Source organism: Terrapene carolina, unplaced genomic scaffold (genome assembly GCF_002925995.2).
Source record: "Terrapene carolina triunguis isolate 2854851 unplaced genomic scaffold, T_m_triunguis-2.0 Scaffold31, whole genome shotgun sequence".
Taxonomy (NCBI): domain Eukaryota; kingdom Metazoa; phylum Chordata; order Testudines; family Emydidae; genus Terrapene; species Terrapene triunguis.
In genome coordinates, this window is record NW_020664382.1 from 9,113,565 (window position 1) to 9,132,459 (window position 18,895).

The 18,895-nt window shown below is 40.1% G+C and overlaps 1 protein-coding gene across 1 annotated transcript in view; it reads right to left on the bottom strand.

The window, feature by feature from the left end:
- Nucleotides 1-18,895, bottom strand: part of LOC112105687 (hormonally up-regulated neu tumor-associated kinase) — a 75,657-nt gene that overhangs the window by 56,235 nt on the left and 527 nt on the right. The window lies entirely within an intron of this gene.

Sequence of the window (18,895 nt, forward strand, 5' to 3'; positions counted from 1 at the left end):
TCTGCTCTCCATTAAACTAGTGAGAATCTGGAATTATCCTATTCACTACAACGGGGTTACTCCATATTTACCTCAATATAAATAAGTAGAATATGGCCCTACATATTCACCATACATCGTTCCCCCCCATGCTGCAAACCTCACCCACCTATAAAGAAAAAGGCATTTGCCACAGATATTAGCTAAATATCAAAACAAATTTAGGGTTTCAAAATCTGCTCAGGGAAGGTCTTTCATTTTATTTTATTTTATTTATTTTCTCTCGCAAACCTTAGACTGGGAGCTCTCTGAAACAGAGACTGTCTTTGTGTTGCATGCACAGTGCCTAGCACAATGGAGCCCTCATCAGAGTCCTTAAGCTGTATCACAGCAGAAATCATAATAAATAATAAAGCAAGAGATTAAAGTGAATTGGTAGAAACAGTAGTTCTTGACATCCCACCCTCCACTTCCGGTTAAATCTTTGCCATGTAAATAAACCAATGGTTTAGGTTACTGTGTGTTTTGAGGTACACAGATGAGTAACAGGCCATATTTGGGTTTCAGTTTCCCAGAATTATATTGTTAGAATCACTCACTTTCCTGAAGTTTGTTCTGTGCTGTGACACATCATAAGAGCAAATTCTGCTTATCTGGATTGTGGCAATAAAATATTGTGGTGAGTGTGTATTGAGGACGGCGTGTAGTGGGAAAGGAAGGGGCCAAATTAATCCCTAGCCTAACTGGTCCTATTGAAGCCAATGGAGTTATATATCAGGGACAAACTTGGCCCAAAAGTTCCTCATCAGAAATGCTCCTCTTTGGTCATATCTAAACGCCATACAACAGTTGTAGTAAAGATAGCACTGAGTATGCCTGAAATGGAAGTGTTCTCACAGCTTCCTTTGTCTCCAGTGTATGTGTCTGGGGAGGAGAATAGAGGTTTTTCTTTCCTCCCTGCCTTTTTCTTCCTCCCAACCCAATCTCCCGAAGTGTGGAATGCTCCTGGGAAAATGCTATTCCTGGGGGAATGCCTTCTCCTACAGACAGGTCTTGCATTTAGATCTGAAAGCAGTCCGGCTCTGATCTCCCCTAATCAAGTGTTCCACATCCAGTGCCCAGCTGCTCAAAATGCTTTGCCCCTACATCAGAGCATTTTGTCTTGGGCCAGTCTAGAGTCCAATAAGAGAGTCTTATCCTGGGCCAGTCTCATTTGTTTCCTGATTGAAATCCCAGCACAGAATCTACCAGGTTGTGAGGGAAGCATGCTGCCCGGATCAGGCACTGTCCTCTGACACCAACCCAAAGCCCAGCAGTTGAGCTTTTACATAGTGTTGGAGAGGAGGAACTTCCACATGCTCACCGGATGTATGCCAGGAAGCCATTCCCTCTCCCCCCTTTCTGGGTGTGCCAGCCACTGTCATATCTGGCTATTGTTTGCTCCCTTCCTTTTGAATCAAACAGTGAATGGGGGGAAAATGGGAGCCAAAAAGTTGTGCTTCTGTTATTGAAGACAAATATTTTCTGGGACAGTACAAATGCACACAGCTAATTAAATATTTTCCTAACTATTCTATGTTAACATGAAAGCAATATAGCTCTGTTAGACAAGGGGCTCAGACTTATTTAGAGACAGATTTTTCTTTAAACCACTTCTTTGTAAACACCCCATGATGCTAGCAACTTGCTGCTAGAAAATTTGTATTCTTTATGCCTAAACCTCAGTCCTATATCAATAAGTAATTCAAGTCATGGCATCTCTGAAATGTCCTGCTGGTGGGAAACCAAATGTTGGATCCCATCACAAAGTAGGATGCTAACAAAAAAAAAAATGTTTAAAAAAAAAGAAGACGAGCTCACTGCAGAGTTGATCTTCAAATACATACAAAATTGCTAGAAGGCATTAGTACTTTTAGCAGCTAAAACTTTATCCAAGATGTTTTTACATTAAAAATGCCAATTCCTCTATATAACTTTCCATGACAAACTTCAAAGACTTGCTTCAGTTAAGACAAACTTTCATTCTACTGAATAAGTAAGTGGAACCTCTTATAAAATATTCCAGTGGCTGGTCAGTAACACACTGCACTAGCATATGGGAAAACCAGGTTTAGTTGTCAGACAGGAATGTGTAATGCACATCAATGGAAGTAAATCCTACTGGCTGCAGAACAGAAAATCCCTGGAGGGACTGGCCATGAGGCTGGGGTCACAGTGTAGTGGACAGGGTCTGAGGTGAGATGCTTGAGAATCTCCCTTTACCAAAAGAAAAACAGTTGCACACTTAGGCCCTGATCCTATAAGACTTAAGCATATGTATAACTTTACACTTGAGTAAAAGCGCACACATGCATTTGCAGGATAGTGGCCTAACAATTTAAAGATAATTTTGAATGAATCTCCTCTTTATCCCACACACTTTATCTTATAAGTTCAAATAAGAGTCAAATCCTGCAGTCCTTTACTGAGGCAGGACTCCCACAGAATTAAGAGGAGGTATGCCTTAGTAAGGGCCAAATAAGCATTGTAGGATTTGGCCCTAAGTAATAAATATAACACGAGAGAAGAAACTTCATAGACTGCAGTTATGGGCTGATGTAGATGTAGCATGGCACCCCCAGATGGTTTATGAGATGCAGAGATTGAATCTAGGTCCTCTAGATCTGAAAGTATGAACATTTACTGCCTGAGGTAAAACACCCAGATCTATAAACTGACTCAAACCCCTATGTAGTCCAGCCACTAGAGGGAAACAAAGAGGCCCACTGTGTAAGCACGGACTATGTTACATACATTTATGTAAGTCCATCTCCATTTGTATTTTTTAAGATACACATAAAGCATGGATTTGCCCTTTTTTGCCCTGGTTATTTTCTTTGGGCTACATATTTTACATCACCTGTAGCTTTGCTTTATATTTAACACTACTTTAACTAAAAAATATCTGACAAATTTTCAGGATTGACTAGTGATTTTGGGTGTCCAACTTGAGACATGTTAAAGAGGCCAAATTTTTAGAATGTAGGATGCTCAGAGCTTTCTGAAAATCAGGTCCTTTTAAGGTATCTCAGGTTGGGCACCCAAACGCTGAGGCATCCAAATTGACTAGTTGTCACTTTTGAAAATGTAGGTCTCTGTTACTTTGATTTTTCTTCAGTAAAATGACTATTGCTTTCAATAAATGAATTAGAAGCATCTAAGGATTAGAAAATGTCAGATTCATTAAGTGCTGGGTCTTTACCATTTGTTCTAGAAGACTGTTCAGGCTCTGTGGTGTCTTTAGTTATTTGTTTCTAAATGTTGTCTTTCAGATGACAGGTTCCAAGGTCTTAAAAGATAGGTGTGCATATTCAAAGATTTTTCAAGCAAATCCATTACTGAAATTGACCAACATTGCCATTGTTTGAACAAAAAAGAAAATCCTTTCATGTAAGCTGCCAAAATGTGACGAGTGTATATCCAGCTGTGACTGCTCTGTTCTCAAGAGATGGAATTCATAGTTTTGCTGTATCATAGTAAGACTTCTTTCCCCAGGATCCCAATTCAGTAAGGCACTAAACACATGCCTAACTTTAAGCACGTGAGTAGGCCCATTGAAATCAATAAGAATACTCATGTGCTTGAAGTCAGGCATGTGCTTAAATACCCTGGGGTTTACAGCGCCCAATTCATAGAGCATTATTAACTATTTGTGTCTGTAAATTTTAAAGTGGCATATTTTGTGAATCCCTTTACTACAATTTTCTAAGGGATATTTTGACCATCCTGTCTAACATCATATTTTCCCTAGCAATAAGTCTCCTTAATAGATGTTAGTGCTTTGTGTTTTTATGCATCCTTCAAGTTATGATTTCTGAGGAAATTGCAGACATTCCTTAAAAGTATCAACAGAAAGTTAACCAACTCTTTATTCACCCTACTTACAGGTTAGCTGTTCATTTCAAGGAAATCAGAGATAAGCCAGGCCAACAGCAATCTGCAAACGCAGACTTGTCCACAAGTATAATCACTGTCTGTTTCGCCTCCACTCTGATGGACTGACAAATAACCATGAATATGTGGCTCCAATGCAGGAGCAATGAGTTGCAACATTTTGGTGTCATGTAGCCAGTGTATGGCCCAGTAGACTGGAATGCAGTATTTTGCACTGCTACAGTGTAAACCTGGGTATGAGAGGGATGATGTGACTCTCCATGGTCAAGTAGGATTTCAAGAGTCATGGAAGAGATCCACTCAGTCTTAGACAGAAAGAAGAAGGTTCCATTGACTTCTCAGTCTCTCCTGGTCAACCAATGAATGGGGTGGCCGTAATGGTATCCCCAGTGACATCAGCAAATTTTCACTTCTTAGGTATCTAAGGCTATATACAAATAGACTAGGATTAGGCAGAGATGGATGGAGGTAGAGAAGGCAGAAGGCCAGGGACAAATATAAATGATGGCCCCATAAAGATAGCATAGACTGGACAGGAAATCCTTACAAGCCTGTCAAACCAGCCTTAAGGTCTGGATTAGGCACAGCGAGGAGAAAATATACACTTGAATGTCTGAAACAACATGATTTGCCTGGCGATTTAAAGTGTTCATCAAATATCACTCTCCAAATATTGAATATTTTTCGAAGAAGGATTTCTCCCCAGACATAAGGTAAAGCTCACATTGCTATAATACTCTCTGTCACTCAGCAAGAAAACTAGCTGGAGCACAAAGTTTAATCAAGTCAGAGGAAAGGAATTTTCAGGGGCTGTTACACAAATGAATGAGGAGTGATATGTGATCACCTTGGCAGATGGAAAACTTGTTAAGGCAAGTGTGGTCCCTATTCTGTGTTGACCAAACTGATTGCTACACATGACTGGTCATGGGGGAAGCCAGCGTGACAACTGTTACAAAACAGAGGTCTCTTGAGCTAAACATGGCCCTTTTAAGTTGTAAGAACAACATAAAACAGCTATGTCTAAAATACAGCAAAGTGTCGTTTATGCCTTGGTCACAAATGAACCATATTCTACACAGCTGTTTCTGATAAAGTAAAACTTGCCTTTTTAATGCTGACAATTTTGTCTGTCACAGTGAGATGGATGAGGCTCTCAGGTTACATGTGGGGAAACAAAAACGGAGAACTGATACCAGATAATAATGTTGCGTTAACAGCAACCCTTGCATGAGAGCCCCTGCTTATGAATCTTCTAACATTCACATTCATGGACTTGTAATATGTTACACATTAAACTGTCCCAGTTTCACATTTCAGTGATGAAATGCATAACTAGGTATGCAGAAAAGTCAGTGTCCCTCATATAATAAATTGCTTTAATACTGATGTAGCTTTATAGTTTTTTTAGAGGAAAATTTACACTTACCAGAGAAATAAATACTTCTGCTTTTGATGCACAGAAGGTTTAAGTCTCAGCACCATTATTTGTGTGGCGTTATAACTTGAGTGACAGAAAGTTCACAAATGTTGAGAACCAAGAGAAGAAGTGTTTCAAGGCAGCACAATGATTACATATTTTGTCTCTCATAGCTGCATGGATATCACACATAGAAAATCGAATGTGGAAGATTTATATAAAAAAAATACAACAGGCAGATAGTCATGAAATTTTATTTATGTATTACTCTTTTCTATTCTCTTCATTTGGAGACCTTTTCCATAGCAGTAACACTTCTGATCCTATACTAAAACAAAGAACAGCATTACATGATCGAAAACGAAAAATCATTTCTAAGGGCAGGGCAAGGGAGTGAAGCATTCATAAAAAAAGGAATCTTTAGTAAGTGCAACTTCAGCTTTCTGTTTATTTTTCACAGGTGGTCCTCTTCACAGGCTCTGTAAACCTCTCATAGATCTTTACTGCATTAACCTTCCCTGTAGTGAAGGACGGGCTAGACCAGGGATCGGCAACCTTCAGCCCGCGGCCCGCCAGGGTAAATCCCCCGGGGGGCCGGGCCGGTTTGTTTACCTGCCGCATCCACAGGTTCGGCCAATCGCAGCTCCCACTGGCCGCAGTTCGCTGCTCCAGGCCAATGGGGGCTGCGGGAAGTGGTGGCCAGCACATCCCTCGGCCGCGCCGCTTCCCACAGCCCCCATTGGCCTGGAGCGGTGAACCGCGGCCAGTGGGAGCCGTGATCGGCCGAACCTGCGGACGCGGCAGGTAAACAAACCGGCCCAGCCCGCTAGGGGGCTTACCCTGGCAGGCCGCATGCCGAAGGTTGCTGATCCCTGGGCTAGACTTAGTTCCCTCCATTATGGGCTGGTCCACACACAGTTTTTGTATTGTTTTAGCTATATCAGTTTAGAACAGGTATAATTAAAGTAGTACAAACCCCCAGTGTGGACACACATTTTTACTATATAAAGTTGCTCATATTGAGATCAGTGATTCCAAGAACTATACCAAAATAAGCATTTTCATTCATTTTATTGGCACTTCCTGAACCAGCCAGCTAGAAGAGTCATAGGCTGTAACCTACTGCCCATCAGCAGACAAAATGTTGTTTTGGACGGTATTAGGAAAAGTGTTTGAGAGAGACACACTATAGTAGTTAGGAGATGGTTCCAACTCTAACCTTTATGACCATACAACCCTCAGCCTGTGCCTGAGGTTGCTACTGATGGAAGGGATAAGAAAGCCAATATATTTATTTAAAACACTATTTGAAATGTTTACCCTCAAAACATTAGATTTCAGCATTTCAATCTTGTTTGTGATTTGAATTCAAATACCAAAAAGTGTTCAATGGAGGTGGACAGAGGTTGACCAATAGAGTTTTAAATAACCCTAGTACTGAATCTTCCACCACTTCCCATGGGAAACAATTGGACAGGCAAATAAATCGCGCTGTTAAGAAGTATTTGCTGAAGGCCAATGCAAGTTTTCCTTTGCTCTGTTGTATCCATTTATTCCTACTGAAACACCCTCAGACCACCCTGCATAATTCCTCTTCTACCTTGGCACTGACACTCTTCAGATAATTGTAGATATTCCCTTGAAAAACTTGGAGAAGGGTGTAATCAACATAATAACTAACAATTCATTTTTTATATTGCTGTTTATACAACACGTAACTACTCAGTTTTAGATAGACTATTACAATTCACTTGTTACGGGATGGTTTGTCACAACAGTTAAGTGGCTGCTTGACTTAGGAATTTACATCAACCCCCTAAATAATGAAGATAAATGTTATACACTATTACCTTCCATTTTCCTGCATTTGGGATAACCACATAACTTGCAAATGGCAAAGGGAAGGGGAAATATAAGCGAGTTGCTTTATGTCTTCTGAAATGTATGAAGATAAATAGTAGCAACCCACTATTCACCAGTGTAAAAGCAACCCTTGTATAACTTCAAGAGCATATACCAGGGATGAATAAAGCCCATTCTGAGACAAAGAGAGCAGGACACATTTTAATTAACAAGACATTTATATTTAACACATGCCTCCAAAACCAGGCACACAGCTTTACACTTCATTAAAAACATTAAAAATACAAAGCTTTCAAGAGCAAATACAAGGACCCAGATGTGAGAATCACACAAAAACTTACACCTGGTGTCAATTTAATCTAAACACTGGATATTTCCCTCTATTTACCACCAATAACTAAAAGTATGATGGTATATATAAAAAGCAAGCACTACTGACGTGCACTGTTAGCGATGCCTTTAAAACTGCTGAATGTAAACTTGAAAGCAGATTATCTCAAGAGGATAAGCAACTGCCACATGTGCATCAATTCAGATCACTGCAGAACATGTGAGAGCTACAGCTGAAAAATATTAAAACAAGCTTCCTGGAAGACAGATTGGAATAGTGAGCAGCCTCTCTGACTATTAAAGACCATTTTACTTACTCCAAATATGAAACATAGAACAACAGGGGGTTAGAGGGAAGAGTTCAGCTTTGTAATAGGCTCCTGTTGAAACTGCTTATTTTCCAGATGAATCCATTACAAGCAGGTGATTACATAAGAAATAATGAACAGGTGATTGCACATCAGCAGCCTGGTGTTTATCCTGCCTTATGTTAAAATCCTTAAATGCTCCATAACATGCGTTATGCCACGCTGTGCTGACAAAGTGTCAAATCCTGCAGTGCTCATTCAAGCAAAACTCCTACTGAAGTCACTACAACTTTGACTTAAAATCCTTCCAATTATATTCTAAATAAAATTATTTGATACAGTATGGTATTTCACATTTACATAGGCATTCGTTCAATAATTTAAATAAAAATTACATACAAGAAAACTACATGAAAAGAACATTATTACAACTGCAAAGTCAAGCACTCAAAAGCTAAGCAGAATTAAAATGGTTGGCGAACCTTAATTTAGCCCTCTTGTACATCTGTGTTATTATATGGTCTTAAATTATACGATCACATAGAATTTGTTCCACAGGATCTCTGCTTCATTCCATGCGCAGAATGGCCAGTCCTCACTTAAACAGCAGCTGTTCAATATTTTGTTTTAGCCTCAAAGTTTAATGTATACGTGGCCCAACACCAAAAATCTTGCTCTGAGACAACAGAATTATTCATTTCCTCATGGGTTTTTCTGTGGTGCTCATCACTGCAGTATCTGAGTGCTTCACGAACATTTATGTCAGGTATGTGCTTTTTGCAATCTCCAGCCAAATTTCAAGTTCCTGCTCCAAAGAATGGGGGCGCTAGAGCTTTTCAAAGAAAAGGTCACCATAATTTACTAACATGGGTCTGGCAAGCTGCTGGGAATACCCAGAGCTGTGAGACACTGTGCTACCCCTCTCAGCCTCAGTAAGTGGGAGCTTTGCGGCACCTAATCTATGTGACAACTGCCTGGCACACCAGCTTGTCTGCCTTGCCAACAAACTCTTCAGGGCTCTCCCAGCCCAAACATTGCCTAGCAGATAACTATTAGTGAACTCTAGCCCCCGAGCTCCTCAGAGATATTGCTCTGAAATGCACAGGCCTTACCACGGTGCAATAACAAAAGAGATTAAGTTTGCTGCTCCTTTAAAGAGACAGAAACAACAACTTGTTGCCTTGACTGGAATTAACAATCACTTCCATACAATCAAAGCACTGGGTTGGAGATAAAAAGTAAAACAAGTTTATTTAATTTATTTAAAAAGAGATTGGTTTTAAGGGAATTTAAATCTATAGGATAAAGATAGAAAGTGTTAGAAAAAAACAACAGTAAAATACACTTTCTAATGGCTAAGACCTAACTTAACAAGCTACAGTCTTTGTAAAAGCTGGTTTCCTCAGCAATCTTCCTTTTCCAGCAATGGCTGACTAGCTTTTGATCAGGAGCCCCACAAGGATTCCCAAGGCACTAGTTTTCTATGTCTCCTCAGGTAAAGGATAACTTAGGGGAGGGTCACTCCCCCTCTTTTTATAGTCCCGTAAACCTTTGAAATACATTCTTCTGAAATGTATTCCCAGATAAAGTTCCTTGCCCCGGATGGGTGTGGATGCCATGCTGTCTGGTGTAGACTCCATGCTGTGTTCTCCCCCGCTGGTGAGCTGGGGTACACTAAGCCAGTCAGGCCAGCTGATAATCACTGCCAGAGACCAGGGAGGCAGTTGCTTCCTGATACACAGATGCTGTTAGGGTCACAATGGGGAAAACAACATATTTTTTCCTAGCCCTGTTCTCACGAAACAGCTGAATCATTTTGTTGGTCACGTTGGTCAGGGGTGTGAAAAAAACCATGTCAACATGGTTCTTGTAATGGGAAATTATGCCTCACCAACCTGTTAGAATTCTTTAAGGAGGTCAACAAATATGTGGACAAGGATGATCCAGTTGAGTTAGTGTACCTGGACTTTCAGAAAGCTTTTGATAAGGTCCCTCACCAAAGGCCCTTACACAAAGTAAGCTGTCATGGAATAAGAGGGAAGGTCCTCTTGGATCAGTAACTGGTTAAAAGATAGGAAACAAAGATACAAATAAATGGTCAGTTTTCACAGCAGAGAGGTGTAAACAGTAGGGTCCCCCAAAGATCTGCACTAGGACCTGTACTGCATGACATATTCATAAATGAAAAAGGGGATGAACAGTGAACTGGCAAAATTTGCAGATGATACAAAATTACTCAAGTTAATTAAGTCCAAAGCTGACTGACAAGAGTTGCAAAGGGATCTCACAAAACTGGGTATGAAAATGCAGATAAAATTCAATATTGGTAAGTGCAAAGTAATGCACATTGGAAAACATCATCCCAAATATAGATACAAAATGTTGGGGTCTAAATTAGCTGTTACCACTCAAGAAAGAGATCTTGGGGTCATCGTGGGTTGTTCTCTGAAACCATCTGCTCAATATGCAGCAGCAATCAAAAAAGCTAACAGAACATTAGGAACCATTAAGAAAGGGATAGATAATAAGATGCAAAATATCATAATGCATTATATAAATCTATAGTACTCCCACATCTTGAATACTGTGTGCAGTTCTGGTTGCCCCATCTCAAAAAAGATATTTTAGAATTGGAAAAAGTATAGAGAAGGGCAACAAAAATGATTAGGGGTATGGAACAGCTTCCATATGAGGAGAGATTAAAAAGATTTAACTATTAAACTTAGAAAAAGGATGACTAAGGGGCAATAAAATAAAGGTCTATAAAATCATGAACGGTGTAGAGAAAGTGAATAAGGAAGTGTTATTTACCCACTCAAATAACACAAGAATCAGGGCTCACCCAATGAAATTAATAAGCAACAGGTTTAAAATAAATATAAGGGAGTAATTCTTCACACAATGCAGTCAACCTGTGGAAATAATTGCCAGGAGATATTGTGAAGGCCAAAGTGGGTTCAAAAAAGATACGTTCCTGAAGGATAGGTCCATCAATGGCTATTAGCCATGATGGTCAGGGATGCAACTCCATGCTCTGGATGTCCCTAAGCTGCTGACTACCAGAAGCATGGAGTGGACAATAGTAGATGGATCACTCAATAATTGCTCTGTTCTGTTCATTCCCTCTGAAGCATCTGACATCGGTCACTGTCAGAAGACAGGATACTGGGTTAGATGTACGACTGATCAGACCCAGTATGGTCATTCTTCTGTCTGTCTCACCCAGAAAAACACTGGCTGCAATCTACAGCCTCTTCAAGCGTTTGCATATGGAACAGTAGGGTGGTGTTGGGGTAGGTAGGTGATATAAGAGAGATAGAGACTTACCCTCCTATATAATGAATCTCCCAACATTCTAAGTATCCCCACACACTTAAATGTAAATGGCTGTTAATATAGCAGCCTGTGTCTTTTCAGTCACAGTAAATTCTTGGCACATGATTGCCTGGGCTGGTCTAGAACAGCCACAGTGTAAATACCTCTCTGAGTGAATCTCATTTAGACTCTATGGAAGCCAAATAGCGCTTCTATGACTCAACACCTGCTGAGAAGATCTGGAGCTATACTATTCCCTATATGCCTATTTCAATCATTCATAAGCACTTCAAAAGGTAAAGCAGGCCATGAAGTTCAAAAGAGAATGTGCCTGCTACAGTAGTATGTAATTTTGTAAACTGTATGCAGAGCAATCTGTCATTGACAGATGACAGATTCTACAGGACCTGCTATGCAGGTGATTTTTACAAATACTTGCTTCATTCAAGGAGTACCTGCTGAGGGTTAATAGGAATTTCCAGCTCTCTACAGAGTGCTTGTTCTTCCCACGTATTCCACCTTCGCATTTCCAGGATTCTAAAATACACAAGTTAGCATCTGTTTGCTACAAAAATGTATTCTAAAAACAGAACTTTCTGTGAAAAGGCCACCTCTAATATTAGTCATTTTACCTTTATGGCAGAACCTGGAAAACTATATTTTTAGTAGCTACTTCCCACTAAGTAGTTAGCATTGTCATGCAAAACACTTGATTACCAGGACCTAAAAATGCACCTTTTTAAGATCAACAATAACTCTAAAGAAACTGATAAATAGGTTTTTCAGTGGGTTAGGAATCAAGCAACTCAATTTCTGCAACAACTTCTGTAGTGCCTAGACCTATCCCAGAATGAAATTAAATGTAATTTCAGTTCAAGTTCCTTTATACAACCTTCAGCTCTAAAACATTCTCCAGCCCTAATACGTTGTCATTCTATGATACGACACAGAGGCTTTCATATATTGTATTAGAGTACACAATAGATCATCCAGCCTCCTCAATCTACTGAAAGTACAAACAGACAGTCTCACTCAATTATATTCAAAGGGACATAGCCTCTTTTGTCTGCATTAATGCCATAAGGAATAATATCTTGTGAAATCTATTTCTGGCAAATTTTCATTGCTCAGTGGCTGGCCATTCTGAGTCTAAAGACACTGAGTTTGAGACTACCTGAGAAAATACCATGAGTGAGCCTCCTATCATTCATTGAATTACTATATAGCTAACTCAACAAGGATTTCATCATCGCAATTTAAGAATAAATCAAAATTAGTGTGCTACTAAAAGAGAGACTGCTTCCTTAGAAGTAGCAAGAAAGATTGTCGGAACTGAGGAATCTTACAAATCAATCCTGTCCCCAAAAATTTTCAGATTGTAGGCTGTGATATTTTCATCTAAACAGCAATGGAAAAAAATAATCTGTTCAATATTCTCCTATACTCAATGCATTTAATTGCATCAAGCATAACCAGTCTTTTTTCAAGACCAGAAAGTAATCACATGCCTGTTATTATGGAAACCTTAAACCACAAAAAGAACAGTAAAAGGTTTGACCTAAAACCCTCAAAAAGGAAAGACATTCATAGCTAAAGCTGTAAAATCTAACCTTAATTCACCCGGTTGTGCCTAAGTATTTGCAAGAAGTACAGGACCAAATCCAGGTTATTTTACTCACAAGTGTAGTCCCATTAGTTTCAGCAAGACTACTCTAGGGAGTAGGGTTACCAGGATTTGGCCCAACATTCATAATATATCACAGGTTGTCTGAAGGTCCCTGAAACACCTACAAATGATGGGGTGAGGTAACAGCAGAGTTTTGGCATTCACTTTGTATTGCCTTGATCTTGTGCTATAACACAATGCATTGTAATGCATCTGAACCTAGTTGGGTCCTCATTAACCCAAAAATGTAATGCCTAAGTACACACATTTATGAAACAATAATATGTATTAACTCCTCCAGAGCGGTTAGGGTCTCCTGCATCATGCCTCTTTGGGTACTTTAATTTACTTGGAATTTTGAATTACTGTAATGGGCTCAGGTTGTGCCAATGCAGCCACCAAATATTAGCACTAAGGCTTCACATTTTTATGGCATTTTTATTGAAATTAAGTCAGTGCCCTTGCTCAATAACTGCTTTACAAAACAAAATCAATTGTCAATTTATTTTTCCTTTTTCCAAAATATATGAAGGGCACTAATCAGCATCATGGAATCACAGGCCTGAAAAATGTCAGTTTAGAAAAATACAGAAACTACCATGATCCTGCAAACTGTTCCACATGAGAAGACCTTTATTCCAGCATGGAGCCTCTCTCAAGTCAGTGGGACTCCACCTGCAGGCACAAGTGTCTGCCCACGCAGATCAGCTTACAGGTTTGAGCCCTAAATTATTTCTTTTTTAAATCTACATGGGCTAAAAGGTTTTACACAACTGTCTTCTGGCCTAGTGAGAGCTGTGCACTGCCAGGTAGCATATCTGGATTTTAGTCCAGACTCCAGACCAAGCTCAACATTCCCTCTTAACTGTACAACGAGACAAGTAAGATGTCACACCTAGTGAACATTTCTTGCAAAGCAATCAGAAATGCAATTTGGAGGGGCAAGGGGAAATCAATAAAGTAACTGTCATATAGAGGCTGGTCCTACATGCCTTAAAATAGCGCTCCGATTAACTTCAATGTGGCTTTGGCTGTCTGATCTGTGTAAGGAGTGCAGTATTGAACCCTTAGACATTTAGGGCAAGATTCTGGTACCCTTGTGTTGAGTAGTACGCTACTCCTCAACTTGCCCCACTGCAGTCACTGAGAATGCTCAAGGAACTACTCAATATAAGGCTGGCAGATTCCAGCCCTAAAAAATTAAGGCTTGATGAATGAGTAAATTAATCTGCCTCTTAGTATATTACCATGCAGGTGGGGAAGGACATTGACATAGCAACAAACTACTTATTAAGTAAAACTTCCCTTGTTACTGACCCATCTCCTGTGCACTGGTGTCATTCCCTTCCCACTTTTATTTCTCCTCCCCAAGTGACTCTCTCTTCCAATTTCATTCATGGAGGTGCTTGCTCTAATCTCCTCCCCAAAACCCCACACACCAAGCAAAGGAGTCCTGGAAAGCAGATGTTTGTCTTCCCCACCTCATGCTGCAGTCAGGGCTCAGTTGCCTGTGCTGGGCTCTGTGTAAGCTGGCTGGAGGCTACATCAGAAGTTCAGTAGAGGAGTATATACAGGACAGCTGCGTGTCCATCAGCTCCATGCAGGGGCTGAAGTTCAGGTCGGGGGTCATGCATGCACCTGAAAGGGAACATTGTTGCAGCTCTTTGTTCCCAGGACAAACGGTAGATACTGTATGTGAAAACTGATCTGGCTAAAGTTAAACCTTTTGGGAGTTCAGAGAAGTTCACATCACTATCATTATTATTTATTATTTTATTATTTCCATGAACTCCTGCTCTTCCTTAGTTTCAGCCAGAAATAAAAGTGGAGATGCCAAATATCATAGCAATTTTCCCTGTACTTCCAACTCCAGTATTCCAAAATGTACTCACATTCTCACCAAAACATTCCGATTATTCAGGCAAAGAGGTTCACGTGAGTTTTGAATAACAACTTTAGAGGCTTACTTGACACAAGCCATCCAGGGCTTGGAATGCCAGGGAGGTGGAATGCTCAGCCTCTAAAGAAAGATGGATGCCTTAAACACTCAACATCAATGCTTCTGTCCAATCTGAGGGCAACGCTGACAGGCTCAGAAGTAAGTCACATCTAGTTCTTCACTGTATGAAAGATGCAGGTCCCAGAAAACAACTTGGGGTCTCAAGATTGGGGGCCCTGACAGGTGTAAAGAGAGGAAAAATTGAGAGGCCACTGATAGCTTTGAGAAGAGCAGGGAGGATTTGATAGGGAGGGTGTGACAGAATGTATTTGGAACCTCATGGGTTAGGGCAGAACCCTTCTGAGATAACAACATCCCACCCCAAGCTGGTCTCTACCACTACCCCATCTCCCTATATAGTGGTTTATCCAGGAGAGCAGGAATAAAACAAGGGGGTTTGTTGGGAAGGTGGGCCTTTTAACCAGTAATTAGAAGCTACAGGCCTGACCCTGTGCCTTCTGAAATCAGCAATGAAAACTTCCAATGAATTCCATGGTGCAGGGTCAGCCCATCTATGACTTGTTGACTTGACTTGGGGAGCTCAGGAAGAAAGCAACTTGCCTGTCCACAAATAAGGACACTAGCCCACTGAGAAAGGTGTTTCTCCAACACTTTCACTGTTTGTTTCTTTTGTTATAATTGCTGTTATTCAAGACAATGAAGAAACTATGAGTCTGGAAACTGAGACAGGGAGGCCAGTGGTGGGTCTCTTTTTTTTGTTTTTGTTGTTGTTGTTGTTGTTAACAGACTAAAGTAAATGTAGCAATCCAGAAAAGAGGAGGTGGGAAGGACATGCATGTGTAGGTGTCTTATCAGCCAGAGAATTAGATGTATTTGTTACTGAGGAGAAGCATGGGGTTGGTAACAGAGAAGAGCAGGGAAGGAATTTTTTTTGCACTCCTATAACATAATAATCACTAACCCTATTATTGTTGCCATGGTGAGTTTCAGGGCAAGTGTCATGTTAAATTTCAGCCCATAACAAATTTCTTCTACAACTGGAGTTAAAAACCTTGAGCACAGGAATTTATAATGGAAATTATGACAATCTTAACGATAGCTGCATTTACAGCGCCACTATAATTAGAGTACATTATACTCTTGTCATTTGCTTACCGTGATCTGACTGGTTAAAATAAGCTGTCAAACCCACTCTGAACAACTGAAGAGACAACTCTTTTTAGGATTTTTTAATCCATTTTATTATTATTTGTATGCATTACAGTAGCTCTAAGAGGTACCAATGCAGGTTGGGGCCCCATTGCGCGAGGCACCAGACACAGTAAAACAGCCTTTGCCCCAAAAGAGCATACAATCTCAATAGACAAATCAAAGGATAGGAAGTGAAAAAGAGGCTTACTGAGATGAAGTGACTTGCCCCCAGCCACCCAGTAACAATGCTGGAACTAGAACCCAAGTCTCCTGAATCCCCATGTAGTATGTTAGCCACTAGTTCTACAATCTATTTACCATTATGGGCTGCATATGCAGCTCTTTGTGTGTTATGGGGCGGGGGGGGCACATCCACACAACATATATACTATCTGTATGGCCCTGGGGATGTCACATGGGTCACAGCTGTGTGCTGATTGGGCCGCGGGTTGAGAACCACTGCACTAGACCACTGTGTCTCCAAAGTAAGCCTCCATTTTTGTTACTCAACTATATTTCCATAGTAATTGTAAAAATTAAAAAGATTTTAAAAGGCTTATGTGAAAACCTTCCTTGGAGAGAAGTTTCAAGTCAATGTGGGACACTGACATTAGTAATTTTTTCATCACTTGTTGCACATAAGTAGGAAGGCCAGATTATCTCAAAATTAATAGTTTTTCATTAGCTGGAAGGTGCTCCCTTTTTTGTTTTTTGCCACCATATCCATTTTATCCGGACGCATTTTATGCAAAAGCCCAATACACTCATGATGTATAATTTCTTTGGTTTCATGGAGTTACACCAGGAATGAACTTAGCTCAATAGGTCTAATGAGGTTTTAGTAATCACAAAGTGTCCTGCATTAGACAAGTCTGGTTGTTCTCCATTGACAAACTGGCTAGAAAAAGGCACAGACTTATGGGCTCAAATAAGGGCGGACTAATTGTATTGCTCTTTGACAACAAGGTGGTTTTCCTCCAATGCTCCTAATACTGACAAACCAAGTAGTTACTATTCTTAATAATATTAGTGACCTCATTTTTGATTGCTGTAGGAACTGTAAGTGGAAAAAGTACAGAGAAGGGCAACAAAAATTATTCAGTGTATAGAACTGCTTCCATATGAGGAAAAATTAAAAAGACTGGGACTGTTCAGCTTGAAAAAGAGATGAATAAGGGGAGATATGATAGAGGTCTATAAAATCATGAATGGTGTGGAGAAAATGAACAAGGAAGTTTATCCCTCCACATAACCCAAGAACCAGGGCTCACCCAATGAAATTAGTAGGCAACAGCTTTAAAAACAAACAAAAGGAAGTACTTCTTCAGACAACACACAGTCAACTTGTGGAACTCATTGTCAGAGAATGTTGCGAAGACCAAAAGTATAACTGGGTTAAAAAAATAATTAGATAAATTCCTGGAGTATAGGTCCACCAATGGCTATTAGCTAAAATAGCCAGGGACCCAACCCCCCTGCTCTGGGTATTCCTAAACCTCGGCCTGCCAAAAAGTGGGACTGGATGACAGGGGATGGATCACTCAGTAATTGCCCTGTTCTGTTCATTCTCTCTGAAGCATGACACCAGCCACTATCAGAAGACAGAATACTGAGCTACATGGACCATTGGACAGACCCAGCATGACCATTCTTATATTCTTATGCTAAAAGATTCTGTATAAGATAGTAATAAACAAACAAAAGTGAGTCTCCATAAGATGACTTCATCTCTTACTAATGTCCTCTAAAAACTAAACTATGTGCTATACCTTCCAGTGTGTGACAAGGTCAACAACTTCTAATCATAAACACAGTCAACCCAAAAAAACTAGCTCTCATTTCAATAAGAAAATAGTATCTGTCTTGCTTGTAGACATACCAGATTACACATAGTGAACAATATTGCAACAGTTTAAGAGGCTGTGTTCTTTACCACAATGTTTAAAGCATATTTGTAACTAAAAGCAAAAGGTGAAGATAGAGAATTGAATAGTCTATATTGTATTATAGTGATTAAGACGTTTTAAGAAAAAAACAAAATCTATAATTATCAAAAATCTTAGTTTATTGACAGACTGAAAATACTATTTTTGTGTTGAATGTTTAGATAGTCAAACTAGTCATAAAGTTCAGTATACTATCAATTCAGATATTTTCTTTTTACTGTCATATAGAACCATGTTAATTTTTTCTTAGGCATAAAATGTTATCTATCAATGGAAGTGACCCTCAAAAACCCCATGATTTTTCATTTTGCACCTCTGGGTGCTGGATTAATAGCCCGCTTGCGGACACAAGTACCCATCTATCTAAATAGTACAGCACAGGCATAATGCCCAGCCAATGAGCCTCAATCCAGTTAGAGGCAACAGAGAGTCCTGTGGCACCTTTAAGAGTAACAGACGTATTGGATGCACCGACGAAGTGGGCATTCACCCACGAAAGCTTATGCTCCAATACATCTGTTAGTCTTAAAGGTGCCACAGGACTCTCCGTTGCTTTTTACAGATCCAGACTAACACGGCTACCCCTCTGATACTTGAATCCAGTTAGAGGGACTACCGCTAGCAAAAAGAACAGTTTAATCAATTGCTGTCCTTTCAATCACAGGTAACATTCAGTCCTAGTGGGAGCATCTCTCTGCTCAGATTGCCAGCAACTATACCAATTGGGATGGGGGGAAGGGGTGGTGTGGCAGACCCTTATCTGCTCCCTGCAGAACTGGAAACACCAAACTCATTTCACATAGGCAACCAAATCCCAGGAACCCACTTAGGAACAAATGCAATCTGCAAAAGAGCTGTCCACAACATGCCAGCAACAAGGAGGGGAAAGTCGCCTCAGTTCGCCCTTAAATAAGCGGAGTTGACCCAAAACTCAAATGAAAAAGTGCATTTCCTTTGTGAGTGGCGAGCAGGAAAGCTGCTCTC